This window comes from Phragmites australis, chromosome 6 (genome assembly GCF_958298935.1).
Source record: "Phragmites australis chromosome 6, lpPhrAust1.1, whole genome shotgun sequence".
Taxonomy (NCBI): domain Eukaryota; kingdom Viridiplantae; phylum Streptophyta; class Magnoliopsida; order Poales; family Poaceae; genus Phragmites; species Phragmites australis.
Genome location: NC_084926.1, coordinates 42,135,253 through 42,142,468, shown reverse-complemented (window position 1 = coordinate 42,142,468; position 7,216 = coordinate 42,135,253).

The window sequence follows — 7,216 nt, the reverse complement described above, 5'->3', positions numbered from 1 at the left end:
AAATAACAAGTTGTAACTCACAGTGTTAGCTTTTCGTGTTGCAATTATACATTTCTGGACGTGAAATTGTAACTGTTCTACCTAACAAGTTGTAACTCACAGTGTTTCAGGTTGTAACTGGGGGATGTGTGCAGTGCGAATAGCAACTGCACATAGGCGCAGAATAGCCTCGCCATATATATATACATACATATATATATATATATACACATATATATATATATACATACATTACACGATGGTTTTAAAAATAGGCTCTCATCGTTTGTTCATTGGGCGAGAACATGGTCTCACCCCATGAATGGGCGATACCTTGTGGGTCCTACCAGTCCAAAATAAAGAATTATGGTGATGTGGCATGTGTTGCCTGTTCACCAGGTGAGACCTTGCTGTCGTTCGGTGAATGAGTGATGCCTTAGTCTCATCTAGTGAACAGGTGACAGCAAGCTCTCACCCAATAAACAGGTGATACCTTGTTGTGGTCGAATTTAATTTTATTTACGGCAGAATAAGCGTCTGTGCGCTGCAATTTTTTGTTGTTGATTCATCCAGTGCCATTATATGTTTGTGCGAATTTTGGATACTTTTATTTAACGAAAATAGAAAGTTGAACATAGTGATTTTAATGGGAATTGCGACATACACGAACGGTGGCATGTACGGTGTACAATCATTTTAACCTAAATAAGTACCGCATGTAAACCTAACATACCTTAGAAAATGTAAACAATATGATTATAACATTTGGTCTACTAAGTGCAACGTGGGTACTTCCTTCCCTAGCGCTTCTGGTACTGCCTCATGCGCCCGACATACCCTCTCGCGCTTCCTCTCCCTCTCCACCTCACGGGCCTCCGCCATCATGTAGTTATGCTCATCCCTCATCTTCTGCTGCTCCTCTTCCTGAATGCGCTTGCGCGTAGCCTCCCTCCTCTCGTCGGCTTCCATCTCATGGAAGCGTCTCCAAGCAGTGCGATACTGAGTATGAAGGAGGAACACATACACTTCCGATTGCTCAGTATACAGCCACTGTGAGAAGCCACATAGTGGTGGTGATGATTGCTATGAAGTCTAAAGTGTTAAGTGGTAAATCGTAGATGTTTTGGAGTAGTTTGGCCAGAAGTTATTACCTAGCGGCAAAAGCCAACATTAGTGCTTCCCTATGGTGGATCGTACTCGAAGTTACGGCACATGAAGAACCTCCTTCATGTAGGTGTATGAGAACTCAGAGGACTTTATGATCCTACAAAGGTCAGCACATGGACACTTAGACCCTATCAGGCGTAGTATCCAGCAAGTATTTCTTAGGGAAAGTATCAGATGTCATTTTCGCCAGAGTTATGGAAGTTGAGGCCGGTGGTTTGGTTCAACATGTGGATAGGAGATCATCTATTTATGCAGCAAATTCGTGCTGGTGCATAGACTAAATCCACATAAATCGGCCCTCGAAAAGCAGTTGATTTTGCAGTAAGGTATTGTCATATCAACTGAAAAAGCTACTTCTAAAAAGTCTACATCTGAAAAGATAACTTCTAAAAAACCTACATCTAAAAAGGCTACATCTAAAAAGGATGGTCGGAAAAGGCTACTGATGAGAAGGCTAATTCTGAAAATGGTATGTTAGAAAATGGGGTACATATTTTATTATCACGTTTGATGCATGCGGGTAACACAAATTTGACGGTAATATTACACTATGGTAAAAGGACATATGCTGCTACAAAACATCTATAAAAGGCTCATGTATCTAGAAACTGAAGCCACATCGATCAATAGAGGATAAGGGTGGGAGGGGAGAGGAAGAAGGGGGGAGGGGCGGTTGGCGATGAGATGGGAGGATTCGTTTGGTTCAACTGAGTACGAAGAGCCACTCTATAACTTCCATTTGCATGACAGAAGTGATTTTCGTCCTCCAAGTCATCTAAAAATTTACGAGCACCCAAATGAGTCATGGCCAAGTGCTCACATGGCTACAATTGCATCGTTAGATGTATGACAGGAGCATTCATGGGGGCGTCAATTCTTCTGATGTCCTCTTGGTAGGGTGAAAACTATATCACCATGATCATCAGTATCCTTTTTTCGAAACATTATACATTGTGACCTTAACATTTCTGTAGACCAACGACGATGACTCCGACAACTGCTAGTACACGAGATGGGTTGATCCTCCTATTCTACAACATATCCAAGATTATGTCCACTACATGCGAGATCAAATATTTGACTTGCAGAGGGGGGGTGGAGAATATGTCAAGTCCTCCTGTAATACATCTAGAGGACCCTTCTGTATGCATCGATCCATGGTGCATCTGCTTGTACCACAATAGGGATGCTCCTCCTCCACCGCGTGCTCCACCTCCTCCTCCGTCAACGCAATATGGTGCTGGAGATTATTAGGACTCAGAAGCCTCCTTGTAGTTCACTTTAAGTCATTACGATTAGAACCACTGTTAGGACGGCATTATAATTTTTGTATTGTCCCATCGATCTTCGTCCTTTTACATTCTCTAAGGCATGTTAGATAAAACTCTGCTACACCATTAAGGGTATCGTGCATGCCATTGTACATTAGGTTGACATGTTTATTATGATTGTTATGGAATGCTCATGGTATGACTCTATGGTCCGAATAGAATAAAAAAACAAAAACACAGTATACGAAAGATATTATGACATTAACAGTAACATAGTAGCATGAAGAAAGTAACATTATAGTGATATTAACATAGTACCATATCACCGATAATAACATAACACCATGAAACTAACAATAACATAGTAGCCCATAGTTTATGTCCCCTCTTAGGGACGACCCCCTGGTCACATCCGCCCTTGAGACTCTGCACCTTTGCACTCTCATCTAGCCAACTGAGTACGCCAGCGGGTCCAGTGGAACAATAGCTCACGCAGGCCATCCAGTGGGCAGTGGAGTGGTGTGGTTATCCTAGGAGGGTTGTGTCCCCGTCAGTGGTGCGCCAGGTAGCTACGACGCACTGATCTCGTCACTCTGTTTGAAGATGTAGGAGTACCAAGTGACTTGACTACCGTCCCTATTAATAAACTCCATGTAAGTACCCTGCGCCTCTACATCCATGAGATCGTCAATCTCTGCACATGGAACAACGAAGAAAATATATTAGCACCGATAAAGCGTGACATACGTAATAATTGGTTATTAAAGAAGTGAGCGTCATACCTGAGCCGGGGACGCAAGAACTCAAAGGACCCAGGTCCATGGAGGAAGGCTGTGTGGACCCACTGCCCGTGAAAAAGTGGTCGTCGGCACTAGTGAAGGCCGGCCTAGACGCTATGATGCTGTAGCAGGGGTCACCGGCGCTGGAGAAAGAATGCATAGCCCAGGCGCCACTCTAAGTGGGTCACTGGCCCCAGAGAAGGATTGCTTCATGGAGGCACCGCCGTAGTAGGGTCAGATGCCAGGGTGGAAGACGGCCTCGATGGCTCAACGATGAAGATCGGGTGTACTGGTGGGTGTGGTGCCTTGGTGAACTTGGCTGATGGGTGTGGTGGGAGAGGACCAACACTCGTGGTCCCATCGTAACATCCGAGGACGACCTGCGGCTGAGTGACTTGAAAACCTTGTTCACCTGCTAGATAATCCGACCTAATGTCGTGCTCACCTCGGCCCTCGGGACCTCAAAGCCACTATCGATCTACAACTTTGTCGCCATGCCTCGACCTCAACCTAGTGCAGTATGTCCCTTTGCAAAGGAAAGTTTCATTTGACTAGATAATTTTTGTGCCAGCAAGTGTAGTAAATTAGGAGTAGCGTAGTGCTCTATGTACCTCAAGAGAACACGCCTGGTCCCGGTGCGTCAGGTACGTGTCACAAATGTTCGGCACATGCAGCGGAAGCTCGGTTGGTGTGTACATGACCTGGATTCACATCTGAGCCATGAACCAGGATTGGTACTCCGCGTACACCTCCTTAGAGTGTGTCTGCTCCTCGTCCTCGACAATTTGGTCCCATTTGCCAACTCTGTGCACAGGAGATGCAAACGTGCTTGTGCTGTGAGCCGCCTTCAAAAACTTAAGCACATGAAAAATGATGCAACAGTGTCTCCGATGAAAAGGTAATTACAAAGTTATGCACATGTGTATGTTGCTAGGCATCGTCCTACTCATCAGGAGTGGGAATGACTGATACTTCCCAAATTGCAGCATCATGCGATGCAGAGAGTACTTCTTGACGTAGATGCCGCAGACGAGGGCGCACCACGTGAGCCTGTACTCCTGGTCCCGTAAGCACAGCACTAAAACTCCAAGCAGAGTGTGTTGAAGTATCTCCTCCATGTACAGCCTCCAACGAACATCGTTTACTATCAACTCATCGAACTGGTGAACGAAGTCTGGGTATGCGTAGTTTGTCTGCACACTGGACCAAGTCGGCTATGCAAACAAACTAAGTTAGAGAAACAAGAAATGGGAGTAATGAACAAATGCGTGCAAAAAATTAGAGCTCATACCCTTCGTCTACACCACAACGAGCCCATGGTCAGGCGGTCAATGCCATCTGTAGGGTACTGGAACATGCTATGGTCAACAAGGAGACTGCCGATGGTGAAGCGCTCGTACGACCACATCTGAAGCAATTGGGGACACCCAATGAGAATTGTGTTGCCATCGATCTTCGTGCAAGCATCGCACAGGTCATGGTATGTCACAGCCACCACAGCAGAAGCCCAGCTGTACTGTGAGACCTCCTCGGGTCAACATCTGCAACCTCTCTGGTGTAGGGGACCGTGTTGTCGTGAGTCTCAATGAACATGATCCACCTGAACAACCACAATAAGTACGCCTCCAAGTGGCGGGAGACATCATCGTCGCCTGCCAGTGGGTGGTTGTTGTCCACCTGTTAAAGAAGAAATAATTACAAATATGTTCATCAGTTAGTAACGTATATGATATGATAAAACAATACAAGAAGGATGTACAACAAACTGAATGTAAAAGGCCTTCGTTTGGCCGCACTTCTTGGGTCATGGAAAAGCCCTGAATGGGGCTAGGTCGCCCCTCTGTTGAATGACAAAGAAGTATCCCAGCAACTCATCACGTAATACCACACCCATGTCCCTTGCTCCAACAGCACCACCCATGCAAGGTAGGCCCATTAGCACGGAGACGTCCTTGAGTGTGGGTGTCATCTCGTCGCACGGGAGGTGGAACGTGTGTGTCTTGGGATGCCACCTATCGACAAGGGCCACGAGTAGGGCCTTATCATAGATGAATCGCGTGGGCGCCTCTAAGCCCCCCACCAAGACGTCCATCTCCACCAGCCGACACAACAGGAGTAGCCCTGCAGCATACAACCTGCAATTCCGGTAACAAGCCATATAAAATGTAGCATTCAAATGGTACAAACATCGAGATCTAGTGCGTGTCAACCCTCATGAGCTCATCCAACACACAGGGTTGTAGTACCATGAGCTCCTCAGCCTGCACAACGATGCAGTACAAATGGTGTCTAACGTCCAGCTGAGGGTCAAACAACTCCAGTTGAACCATACCTGCAAGTTTACAAATACAGAGTAACAAGTAAGCATGCAACATATAAAATGAGATAATAGATTGTTCAAAGAGTACATAAATATTTAATGAATCACAACTTAACACATTGCAACTTGAAACATAGTGACAGTCTTATTACTACAACAGTAAACTACAATGTTGTGCACATGAATAACCATCACAACATGAATTACAACATTAATTGAACTCATTGAATCGACGAAGCCAACGATCAATGAGCACATCTCCCATCTGCAACTGAGCCAAAAGGACATGCTTCCACTGGGTTGACATTTGGAACATTAACGGTGCATTTCTTGTAAGTGTGCCATGTTCCATTGCACTTGCTACACCATTTGACATGGCGGTCAGCTTCTGCTTCGTCCATATCATTACGGAACCTCGTATACCTACGTCATCCCTTCTTCTGCTTCATCTTCTCGAGATCAGGGATGAACACACAATCAGAGACATGTTTCTTCATGAAGGAACCATAAATCCCGAAACCATAGACCTCATGATTCAAGATGTTGAATGGAGCTTCCTTCTGGAAGTAGTCAGAGATGTATCTTCGAGTCCTCATCCTCATCACAACATATGCGGCAATCACATGTGAGCATGGCTTATGCAGTAGCATCGGCTTGTAGTAGCTACAAACGCACTTGTCATCGAAGAGGGTGCACTCTTGGATAACCCTCTCATGCTTGCCCTCCCCCGCCCCTCCTCCTTCCTTTGTCCTTGCATAGAACTTTGTATATGTGATGTGCAGTTCCTATGTCATTCACCCAGTACATCTTTACCTTCTCCATCTAGTATTTCGTGTACTTAGTCACCTTTGTCCTATAAATCAGACGAGCATCATTTAGTGTCAAGTGCGCTATTGCATAGCTCTCTCTAAAATACTTACAAGTCCTTTGAAGTATAAACTCTATAATCCCCACCAGAGGCAACCCCCCACACCTGTCATCACTCAGTTGTAAACCTCTACTAAATTTGTAGTCATAATGTCGTACCTAGCCTCGTTTGTGTCGTAAAGGAGAGCACACTTCTCCTTTGGCTCATTCTCAATCTACTCACTAAATGGCTTGGTAGATGACCCGGTCCTCCGCGTTATGCTAGCTTCATTGTCCGTTGGTAGGGGCTCAAGAGGTATTGGTTCATCCTTCGGTCCCCTCACGGGCCTCCGTCCATGCTCTTGTGTTTGCTTCTCTGTCAATTCATCCAATATTTTTCAAAGAGCATCAAACTTCTGTTGCTGGTTATGACCGCACATCCTCTTGAACATGTTCATGAAGTTCTTGCTCTTGAATTGGCAGAAGAAGTTTGCATCCAAATTCCTCATGCACCACCTACTCTGCAAATCTAGCCACACGGGTCCATCATGCCATCGTCCATTCCATTCTACAGATTCTGAGGATCCCTACATACCAATCATGTATAAGGCACGTGTTCAACCAAGCATCCACAATTATCATCCTGACACGGTACATGAACCAATACCAACTGCTGGTGTTTTTGCTCTCCACAAATGCAAAGGCCAGCGGTAGCACTTGGTTATTCCCATCAACCCCAATAGTAGTTAGGATCTGTCCCTTGTATATGCCGGTAAGGAAAGTATCATCGATGTAAAGGATATGCCGACAACACTCAAAAGCTTTGATACATGGCCCTAATACGAAGAAGCATC